This window comes from Drosophila biarmipes, chromosome 3L (genome assembly GCF_025231255.1).
Source record: "Drosophila biarmipes strain raj3 chromosome 3L, RU_DBia_V1.1, whole genome shotgun sequence".
NCBI lineage: Eukaryota > Metazoa > Arthropoda > Insecta > Diptera > Drosophilidae > Drosophila > Drosophila biarmipes.
The window spans coordinates 24366261-24378976 of NC_066613.1; positions in this window are offsets into that span (position 1 = coordinate 24366261).

The following is a 12716-nucleotide window of genomic DNA, read 5'->3' on the forward strand; positions in this document are numbered from 1 at the left end:
AACACATAATAAAATTGAATTAAATCCACCAAACTTGTTTCATTACAGCCGAAACATCATTTTCGAACAATTTATGCAAGTTTTTCAATTATTTTTAATATAGGCCAATAAAATGACCGAATAAACTTCTCTTTGAAACATATTTTAGCCAAGTTTAATTTGCATTAGCCAGAAAATACGGCGGACCGCAGGGAAAAGTTCACACAAATATATAAAAGGAAAAGGGAATCCAAAACAATAAGCATGAGAAATGGGCCACAAAACTTTATGGCCCAAACGAGCAAGGGAAAAAAGTGGCTGGAGTTGAGCAAAAGATGAGAAATGTTGGCTGCCAACTTTTTCCCTAGTTCCGAGTAGTTGTGAAAAATAAAAGATTACTTCAGATTGCACTGGCGCTGATAAGCCATTGAAATGGTTGTCTAAAGGACAAGTTAGTTGCGGTCAAGACTCGAGACTTGTAATATTTTATTTGGCTTAAAGTTGGCGGACAGAGTTTCCAGCGTTGGAAAATTCCCTGTAACTTTTTTCTACAAAATTAAGAGGCAGCAAGTTGAATGGATTTTGGCCGAGGATAATCATCTTTTCACGCCCCTCATTATCTGTAAGTATCGCAACCCTGGCTGATTTCCGACCTTTTGCTTATTGAATTATTAAACCATTTAAAGGTGGTTCTCCCCTCTTTTAATCTGCTAATTAACTCAATTGACGCCTACCTGGGCTTAGCTTTGCCAATTATAGGCCTACCCCTTTGGGTTTTCCTTTTTGGGTCGGCCAATAAGTTTACAATTTTGTAATTAATGCCCCATTCTGACAGCTTCAATTGGCTACGCTTTTATTACATCCACTGCTTATTTGGCCGTGCTCAATTAAATATGAATTCGCCAACTCGGTCCTTTGAATACCAGGCCATAAAATGCAGCAGTGCGGGACCAGCTTGCGGCACTCATAAACACATTTTATCGAAGGCAGTTAGCCGAAAAAGAGGAAAAAAATGGTCCAAACTTTGGCCATTATTGGAACGTGCTGCGACTCGGAAAAGAACGGCCTACGATTGCAGGCATAGAACCATGCAACATACACAGAAAGAAAAAATAAAAAAAATAAAAAAATAGCTTAATTGTTTGTATTATATATATATATATAGTTTGTATATATATATTTATTTTTTGAATATTTCCAATTATTATTGCTTGATTCTAAATATTGAAAATATTTTCAAACCTTTGTTTCAAAACATGTTGAGTATTTTTTTTCCTTTTCCCTCAGCTTACAAACCTCTTTTGGGGAAAAGGCCTTTAACAAAAGTCCCAGCTGCCAACACAATGGCTTTAATAGCCCCTAAATTTTGACTTACCTCCCCATATAGACAAATTACATATTAATTTAATAATGGTTGTTTCCATACATGTCAACCTGTTGAGTTGACAACTTGTGGACCTGATGCTGGTGCTTCAAACTTTCCATATGAAACATTGATTGAAAAACTTTGTTCAGAGCGAACGGCTCCTCAAAGGGATGCAGACCTTGAAGTCCCAGCCAGCTTTGCTGCACTTGGGTGTTGGGTGTTGAAAGGAATTCCAGCTAGTTGCCCAACGGGCAATACACAATGCCATGGCAGCGAACGGAGAGCTCTGCTCCTTTTTTGGGAAAGTGGCATATGCAATCTTCAGTTTCCACTCGCCATTCTCCACTTAAATGTTGGCCAAAAGGGAGCAGGCCTGCTCCGCCCCCCCGGGCAAAACAACCCGACCCAGACTCCTCATCCCGGGTCCATTTGCATAATGGATTTGACTACAATTAGCTGGCAGCTGGCAGCCACTCCTGCCGCTGACATGACTTCAAGCTGGCCCAGCATCGGGTCCCACACCGGTCTCATTCGCAGCTGAGTTGGCTGAATAGCAATTAAAGCTAAAAATCAGAATGTTTTAGTTAAAATTTTAAAAATCAATTAGGCAAAAAATTTTAACTTACAACACAAAAACGAGAAAGAATTGTTCTTTTCGTTTAATTTTTATTAATATAATCATTCAACAATTATTCTTTGATACTTAAACCCATTCATAAGGATGTCCCACATTAGTATGCTATAGAAAATAACGTTAAATTTGTTGACTACTTTTAGACACAAGTCAATATAAGTAATACACTATTCACACTGCATAGATTAATATTTCCTTGAAACCAATTAAATGCGTTAAGTTGTCGTTAATGGAAATTTATTATCATAAAATATAAATTGTGATTCAATCCGCATTCTTAAATTAATTACGAGCAATATCGGGCTTATGTAACCGATGGCTGGCAGCACTGAGCCACGCAGCCATGAACTTGATCATCCGAGCCCAAGGGGCTGACAGCAGCAGTCGTCCTGCAACATTGCATCACTGCAACATCCCGGCAGCCGGATTCAGTTCACTCGAAATCCAAAATGGGAGATGGGTAGTGTGCAATGCGAAATGCGAGTGAAACCAAACCAAAGCAACCAACCAACCAACCAGACTTAACCGCGTCTTCTGTGCAAGTCTCTCCAAGGCCTTTAACCCTTTCGAGGGGCTCCGGCTGGTACTCCGCATTAATACCTGGCATCGTTGCCCCTAATTGCAGGCCCTTTAAGATACTTTTCGCAGCCAGGGGAGCGTGCCACTTAGCCGACGATGGGGAATGTGGATTGTGTACTTTCAGCAGTCACTGTTGCCAGTTTCGACGGCTTTTTTATTTTTTTTTCCTGCCCCTTTTGCAGCTGCAGCTACTGCGCATCTAATGAGGCTCATTAACGTAATTACGTGATGTTGGCAATAACTGGCAAAAATCCTACCCTCTTGATTACAACGATGACGAGGGATTCTGTGTGCTCACACACTCCATTGCCTGCCACATGTACGTTTAATCTCTCTGAAGCCGAAAGCAGTTTGTTTATTAATATCTGCCGAGCGAAATTGAAATGCGAAGTTATCCAAACGAATGGCCACAGATTAGCAACTAATTAATGATCTTGCTTCTGGGAATCATTGGTTATACTCACAAGTATGCGTGGGGAGAAATATTGGCCTTATTAGAGCTTACATTTTTATTTAAAAATTTAAACGAGAACTTTAACTTTTATTTGTACTTTAATTTTTACTGGATTTTTCTGAACAATCAGTAGACTTTAAGGCAAAGACTATCTTATTTAGGTAATCATTCATTCTTTCAGAATAAAGTAAAAGTAAACATCTAATTAATCAATACAACAAATAAAATATTATTTTTTTTATTATTCGTTTTATTAAGTGCGAATTTATAGAACTTTAATTATAAAGGCTCATATATTTTAGCTATGGAAAATCACTGCCAATATTTTTAGGGCCCTGCCAACTTTTAACTACCACGCAATCACTCAACCGAAAGTGATTTGTCAAATGCACTTTGCAGTGAGTCCCCAGCCCAAACTCTAAGGTACTTATCAGACTCACCTATGATTTGCAGACCCGTGCTGAGCCGATTTAATGGGGGAATCGGAGCCACAGCAATTAATCTAATGGCAGACGTAGACCTGAGCCTAATGCATGCCTAAATAATTCAGGTGGAAATCACCTTAATGTTCTAGTCTGCCGGCCATTTCGCAGAAAATTGAAAATAACATACTTGGGGATATTCAATCTTTGTCAAATTATTGCAACGGGACAGCAGCTGTCCTAAAACCCTGTCTGGCCGAAACTCAGCTTACATATAATTGCTTTTTCCGACCAGCCAACAATTTTTCACAGAAAATGAAAATGACATGACTAGCTGAGTTTTTCTTGTAACTGTCAATTGTCAGAAACAGTAGTTGGTGGGATTTCCTTTCGGTCAGCGGATTTGTGTCTTGAGATTTAACGCCACGCTCAAGCGCCTTAAAATCCCCCTTGATGCATTCGTTTTAAAATATTCCTTTGAAGTACATTCGATACTTGGAAATTCACTGAAACTGACTTCTAAATAACTACCTAGTAAATTCTTTATATAAAATGAAAAAAGCAAAACACTTCCGGGTGGAAACATAACAGATACAATAGTATATGATGATCATTTGTTAAGATACACTTTTGTTTAATAATACCGAAATGACGAAAGATATACAAAATTGTTTTTACAGGTGATGAAGAAACATAAGATAGGAGCTCTTCATCAGTACTGTCACTTTTTGTAAAAACCAGAATTGAAGTAGAACTAGCCTCATTCTAGACGATGTTTACAGCTTAAACTTGGTTTGGCGGGATAACAACTATATATAATTTTATATAAGCTTTACATACGAATTTTTAGACACAAAACATTTTTTTCAAGAAAATTTCACCTTTCAATTATTTCTCCCTCCTCTTTTTCAATTAATTTACCCCAACTAATTCGCATAGAAACTCAAGTGTGCCACTCAGCTTACCTAAATGCCATTTCATTACCTGTGTTTATCCACCGAGAACAAAATGAAACATGAGCGTGGAAAAAATGCCTGGCTGGCCGTTTGAAATTTATGGCGGCCTCTAGGAAACGGCTTCCCGAAGTGGCCAAAAAATGTTTGATGTAAATAATTAACAAGCCCTGAGAGAGTTGGAGGGCGAGGGAATTTCTGCCCCATAGAGTTCCCTAGCGAAATGGCCTAATGTTCCCCAGCCTTATGGACCATGGAGCTCCAAGAAGTGGGCAAAAAAACAGGCTAGGAATTAACGCTGGTAATTGAGCGAAATTGCCACAAATAAAATGGCCAAGAATTCCCCAGCCTTTTTGTTGGCTTAAACTAACGTCGGAAGTGCGCACACATAAATTAGTCAGAACGTTGCCGGGTTGCCAAACAAAAAATTGAAAGAGCCCTGCAGAATGCTTGACTTTTTTCTGGCAATAAAGGTTCAAGTTCTGGTGGATTTTGAATAATATATAAATTATAACAAGCACTTGAAAGTTTATTAATATTTAACTAATGAAATTCGCCAACAATTAGCTGACGCCCTGCGTAACTCAATGAATAATTGATCAACTGATTTACGCCTTGGAAATGTTAATATTTAAGGCCTCTTTCAAATTCTGCAGAACATCGAAGAGCTGAATTTCTTGGCAACCAATTGCCGGAACCACTTCAGCAGTTTTAACTCGGCAACAATCCCCAGGTTGCCATACCAATAACCAACTTTTGGCACATCAAAGCAATTGCCGTAAACCACATTTAAAATAATTGCTCTTCTACTCTTTGAACCGATCACAAATGTACTGTCTATTGACTTATTTAGTTTAATTTGGCATGATATTTGATATATACGAAGAAGCATGACCCCGTAACCATAGCTAAAAATATTCAAAGTCGTAACGAGGAATGAAAATATGTGGGTGTGCGTGTGTCTGGAAAAAAGGGGAAAATGCAAAATTGTCAAAGAAATAAATTCGTATAAAGAGAGAGTGGAGAACATCTGGGATTTCAAATTTGATATGATTGGATTATTTGCTCTCTTACCAGCTTATTGTTTCCTTCCAGACATTTTATAGTTTTTGTCTGACTATTTTTGAATGCCAATGCAATTCTCTGAAAGACGATAAAGCTTTGCAATGCACTTGCACAATGTATGGCAAAAGGAAATCCGTAATTCCGTTTCACCATTTTCCCGTTTGACATCCAGCCATCTATGCATCTTCCGCGTGGAGCCAATCGACAAAGCGGCAAAATCAGCTTGCCACTACTCAAGAGCACTTGTGTTGCTGTCACAATTTGCATAAATCGAGCAACAAGCTGCACCTGGGAAATTCAACAAACAGGCAACAGCTAAAAGCCAACAACAAAGCCATCCAGCCAGCGTCATTTTTAACACCTGTCAAGAAGCCGAACAACTCATTCAGGCCAACACACATGATGGTAAATGCTTGCAGAGCAAGAAAAATAGATATAACTATATTAGTAATATCATAATGTTTAATTATTGCGTTTAAATGCATTAAAAAGTCCTTAAAACTGGGATATTATGTATTTGAAACCCATAAGTCTGATGAAGATAATGAGTTTTTGTTATTGCATACTTTTAAACACTTTAATAGGTGCGTAAAAGTATGCAACACTTTTTAAAGGGTCTGATAGAAAACATTGTTATATTTGTATTGCATTCTTTTAAACACCTTTGTAAATACAAATCCATCCCAAGAAAACATCTTTTATAAAGTTAAACTAAAATAGCCTTGCTATTCTAATATTTATTTCCTCAGTGCACACTCGTTATAGTTATATAGAGATGGGTATGTTGGTGGTGTGAAAATTTGTTCTACATTTTGCGACTCAACCATCTGACGGCTTCTCAACTTTAAGTGCTCGAACATAGAAAACATATTCAAGCTGAAAAAAAGGAGCAACAACTATGGCGTCTGCTAGCAAAGTTTGTTCTGCAGCAGAATATTCTTCAAACTTTTTGCTTACTCCCGCCGCTGGCAAAAAAAAGGCATCAAATACGAAAATAACCTTAATTAATCTGTTCGGGTCGTAGACAAAATAAAAGTTAAGAAAACAATGGACCAGTATTCCTTTTTGGCTTCTGCCATTGACTGGCGAGTTGAGGAAAAACTTTCAATTTTCTCTGGACTTCGACGAATTTTTAAAATTAATTGTGCAAGGTGCAGCGGGGCGTATGTGTAACAATTAACTGACTTAATTAAAGCGATGCTGTCATGACAACAGCCAGTCATTATGGAAAAAAAAGTGGAAGCTTCAAAGTTTTCACTTAACTCCTAAGTTCTATTAGAGAGATTTTCCAGCCAAGGACACTTGGTAGCGTGCGCTGCATATTAAGCATACGCCGCGTACGACGCGGGCAATTTGCCAAAATATGCATACGTATAAAAAAAAAAGAGCACACATAAAGGGAGGTAAGTGTAACGCGACACATTGATTATTATTGTTGGAGGAAACCTATTTTTGTTACTCTTTCTTTAAACATTTTAAAAAAATGTAATTATAATTTTTATAACGGGTAATATCAAACAAAATAAAGCAGTGTTTTATTTTTTTTTCAAAAACTAGGCATTCTTATTAAACATCTGCAATAACTTATTAACTGATTAATGGTTTTGCTTTATTTGTTCAATTGGTTACATTCACTCCCGCAAAAATTGCAGTGTGACCATGCTGAATGAAGAAAAGGCAAAATTAGGTGCTTATACGAAAAAAAATCCATTCTTAAATTTTAACAGGGCATTTGATGCTTTGCTTTCTTTTAAGCATATTTTTTTCATATTTTCGGCTTGCCGCAATGACATTGGTATCCTTCGGATAATAGTAGCCCAAAATATATTCCGAAATGCTGAAATGAAATCTGTGCTGTGGTCTAGTAGAGCACGAGAGGCTATAGCCTACGCCATATGCCCACCCACCACATATACTCCACCACAATTTGTCCCCGCTCGTTGACATTTCAATCGCCTTAAGTTGTCATGGATTTCGCTACCCGCTTTCCCTTTTATCTGCTTGTTTTAAGCGGCTGCAGCGGGGGCTTAAACGGTATGCATAGATTTAAAGTGGCCAGCAGAGAGTTGGCGGCTTTTGGCCTTTTATTGCATAAGCCGCGTAGCATGTTGGCATGACCTCGATCATGTCAGACTTGATGGGATATGGGCTCTGGTGACCGATAAGGGATTTTCGCAGAAAAACCCAAATTTGCATAACAACTTCCGCCATTTTTGTGTTCGTTTATTTGCTGCCCGCCCAATTTTGTCATTAGTTGGTTTCTGTGTTTGTACACCTGTTAAGCTCGTTGATTGCCGTGTTATAAATGGGTTTTCCTGTGGATGTTTTGTTGCCACAAAAACACATCATCATAGATTTAATAGTTGCAAACACTCACGCACGTAATTTGTTAGCTTTTATCTAAGTTGCTTAATTTGTTTTCATATTTCAGTGAAAATATTTTAGATTTAATTCAAAGGTCAGCATGTCTCTATTTGTAATCTGGCCAATGTTAGCTGAGCACCAAAGTAAAAGCCCTTTTGACTCGAATTGCACAACTTTTTTCTGTCAGATGAATTAAGTAGCTCTCTATTTGTATTTTCAGAAAGGTGAGTTAATTTATTTTTATCAAGCATTCCCATAATAAAACACACCGAAATGTCCTAACAGCAGTGCACAGAAATATCCCAAAAAGCTTTAAACAAATCATCGTAGATAATGAATTCCATAATTCTGAATAAATTGTTCGATTCCTATTTTCTTTCGTCGTCCGCCGGGGCAATTCGGCGAAATAAGACTTTGGGGCGCCATAAATAATGATTGCATTGGACTCGGACTGCAAACAGGTATAAACAAACCACAACAAGCCAGCGAACCTATTAGCATAAACCACTTGCCAGATAATCGCACCTTAAGCTGACTCACAACGAAATGCAATAACATAAAAAAGGACAGAAGGAGCAAATGAAAACAATTCCGAGTCCTTGAACTTGGTCGCCGTGTTGGGAATTTCGTTTACTGCCAATTGCTTGACAGTGATGAAAGGAGTACTTTCTTATTTATAGGTACAAGATACTTGAAAAAAAAAAGAAACAATCTGATTGCTATTTAATGAATTGGGTCTAGGATATTTAAAGGTATGTGAAAGTATGCAATATTGTATTTTTATTCTATAAAACGCGGGATTCTATTCTATTCCATTTTTAATTTTAAAACATTTTTAAAGATTTTTTTTAAACTTAAAATAGTGTCTAAAAGTATGCAATAAATCATTTTTGTAGACATATTTCTGGGTTGAAAACTCCTCTTTTTAGGTTTTCTAAAGCACAAGAACCATAGACCATGGATTTCTTTATTAAAAATCTAAAACAATGAATTCCAAATATAGGTACCCTTGTCCCTTAACTTAGATACTTCCCATCACTGCTGTTTTGCCTGCAGATGGTGCACGGTGGATGTGGCAATAAAAGTTGCCCACCGCTTGGTCGTGAGATTTACTGCTGACTAAAGGACACGCAAAGCCAGTGTTTGCATGTCCACTCCAGCGATTTGCTGCAGTTTGTTCGAATACCTTCCGCTTTTCCACCTGCCGTTTTCCGCGATTTTCCTGCTGGACCAGCAGGAAAGAAAAAAATAACGAACTAGAAGTGCAACTTTGGCCGAAAGTTGAGACAAGAAAAGGAAAATTAAAAACGTTCCGTTTGCAGGGACGTCCTTCGGACCAAGCCAATGTGTCAGATGTCATCGGGGTGGTCTTAATTAAACTCGATTCCAGGGCTCACCTGCTGGCCAAAAATCTCTAACGTTGGCAATTAGTTGGGCCAAACTAACCCTAAAGATTTCGGAGAAATTGCAGCGCCCACGCTGCGTATACTTAATATAAATTAACTGTCAGTGAAAGCGACTGCATCAGCTGCAGAGCAAAGTGATTATAATTAAAACTTCGAGTACGGGCCAGCTAATTAGTAGAAACTTGGCCGAAAAACATGCATTCTATTAACTGCAGCCCGGGAAAAGCAGAAGCAAGGGAGACTGCAAAAATTGAAAACCGAAAACTTTTCATCCCCAGACGGGACAAAGTATCTGAAAAGTTGGCTGCCGCCAGCGTGTGCCTAAAATCAATTGAGAATTAATTAAGCGGCAGACATAAAACTTTGATGCTGGCGGCATTTTTCAACAATTATGGCAAAAGGTGAACGGAGATGAAAGTCCCTCAACTTTCCCTCAGTGCATGTAGGCGAGTAGGTATTTCTGTAATTCGATTATTCCGAACGAACACGAATTCAAGTGTCGCCTTACATGGTACTCACAAATTAATTATCTCAATATTGTATTACACTTAATACTGGGCAAATCCCTGTCGAAGTCATTGCCTGGAGCTCCATTGGTTTTGTTCGTTTATATGCCAGGGCTGCTACGGCTGCTTGTGTTTAAAGGACCATTAATTTGCATAAAATTCCCATAAAATGCACTCGATGAATAAGAAACTGTTGAGCAGAGACTCAGTCGCAGGATTACGGGGATAGCGCAAAAGTCCCTCAATTGAATCATCATTAAGCATTCGGTCTCTTGCACGAAAATCCCAGAAATTTACATTCCCATTCTGCCAAATGGCTGACAACTATGCACAAAATTATTCTCGTCCGTTTGGTCAACCAAATAAATTCAAAAGTCTGCTGGCTTGTGCCTCTTCTGGTTTTCTGGCAATTTACTATGCACCAAGTGTGTAAATATCTTTAAAATTTTCAATTAAATTTCGTTTGCTCAAAACACGTTTTCCTGTGATAATTGGATAAACTGCATGACACGTCGAGAACAAAGAAATGTGAATATAAAACTGAGAGAAGGTAAAAAGTAAATAACATTATATTAGAGATGGCCAAACCTTTTCCAAAATAATTAGGTTTGGTATTAAAACGTATAAGTTTTATTAACCTTAATTAAGGAAAGATTCTATATTAACTAACACTAAAAGGTTTAAGTGTCTAAAAGTAAGCAACAAAATATTTTAAGGTTCTATAAATTCTTTCATTAAACCAATGTTCTTTACATACTTTTTCAAAAGCTGTGTAGCTGTATTTTTATCCACCTACGATTTTATAAAAATATCTTTTGCAATCAATGATGCCATCGTTGTATTGGCCAACTCTATCCGACATTCCCTTGGCTTTCTGACTTCAAAAATATCCCATACTTTTCCCTCGACCATTTTTACCCCGATTTCTCTACCAGCTGATTTATGATACCTTTGCCTGGCGAATGGCAATTAACTTTTTACCCACTACATCCGATAATCCCCGGCCAGTTAATTGCCAGCACGAGACCTTTTGCCCCTGACTCTCAGTTCGAGGCCCCGCCCTTATCATTATTCACCGGGGTGCATTGAAAGTTGAACGCTCTGATAAGAAATAATAAAAACACACGCTGTTTACCAATTAATTGTAAAATATGCTAATTGGCACTGCCGGCCAACTTCATGTTGATTTTTCGCGTTAAGACTCAAGACCCGCAGCGGCTTATCAGTATTTGCACAGGATCTGCTCAAGGAGTTGGCCATTAAAATCCAAATGAAATACTTTGATTCGCCTCGGTCAGTGGTCATAAATTTAATGACTTGCCCTTCGGACTGAGATTGCCTTATTTATGGCCCGCAATCTCAATCTGGGGCTGCTTAATTAGATTATTTGCGTCGCCCCCAAAAGGTTTTTTGGGCCGAGTTTATCTGGGCCAGCGTTTTATGACACATCTAATGAACACAACACAGCCGCCCCCACAAATCCAATTGATCGATGTTGGCCATCGACCAAAAACCGCAATCATTGCGCTTAAAACGAATCAATTAGAGTCCTCTGACCCGCCATCATTGATTCGGGTGGGTTATGAAGCCATCCAACCTTACAGCCATCACCACCCACCACAATATGCTGATGGGTGACGACGAGAGTTATGGCCTGCGGAAATCATTTCATTGGGCAGGGGTTACACAAAATTCGGCACTAAGCTCGTAATCTCAATTTCTATGGCGTGCTTCTGGGGTCCTTACAGCTGATTAAATGTGTATATTCACAAGAAGCAGTCCTGTGTATGTACATTATGTATAGAAGTGTGAAATCACTAAAATCATCAGAATAAAGTACCCTCTTCCAAATTAATTTAATGTTGACAGATTATAACATTTTTTAAATTTATTTTATTATAAAATATTTTATTCGAACATGACTAAAAGTATGCAACAATATATTTTACTATATGAGAGCCTGCTATGCTTTTTAAATGCATACTTTTAAGCACCTTTATAATTAAAAAGAAAACAAAAATTTGTTTTGGTGGTCAACCTATACAATTTGCTTTATAGTAACAAAAACCGCAAGGCAGTTACTTTCATTTTATCCTAGAAACATAATATCTTTACACACCGCCATAAAATGTGACATCATAAGTGGCCGTTAACCAATATTTATATTTATCCTGCCCCTTTGTGCCCATTTTGATGTAGATATTTTTCTAGGCCAAACATTTCATCAGCATTTTTGTTTCACTTGTTTGACATGACAACAGTTTAATGTCATCGATCAATTTAAGTGGGTTTCGGCAGCAAAAGACAGGAAAATTTGCCATTAATTAGCCAAAGTTTGGAAGACATCCCTTTCGACGAGCCCGAAAAAACTCTAGAAATAACAAACGGCACAAAAAACGAAACAAAAACAAATGAGACAGGCGGCTAGACAAGAAACGTGGGTTGTCTCTAATGATGATGATGGGCCTAAAAAACAAACTAAGCCAGGCAAAGGGCAAAAAAACTGTCGCCAATTTATATTTGCCACTGAAAGGACTCGGGAAAAGGGTCACTTAAAACCCCTTAAGTGGGAAATTAAATTTGTAGAACAATAAACAGAAGTATTTTTCCAGAGCAGTATAAAATTCATCAGCAGTTAAATATTAAATTATATTTGCAAATCCAGTTTGTTATGCTTGCATGTAATTAAAGAACACCCAATTTGCGTATTATCAACTATAAAAATCAATAAGCTAATTATGTAATTATGTAATTACATCGTTTTATTGTACGACTATTATTATTGCATAATCTATTTAGCCGTGTAATTTTTCCCTTGAATTTCTAGTACGCAGAATATTTAATAATTCGATTTTTATGCGAGATAAGTTCACTAAATAACAAAAATTCATTTGTTAATCAGCAGTGCAAGATCAGCTTTTCAACTAACAAATTTGGTTTGATTATTATTAATCAATAGAAACATTTTGAATTTATATTTTTAGTTGC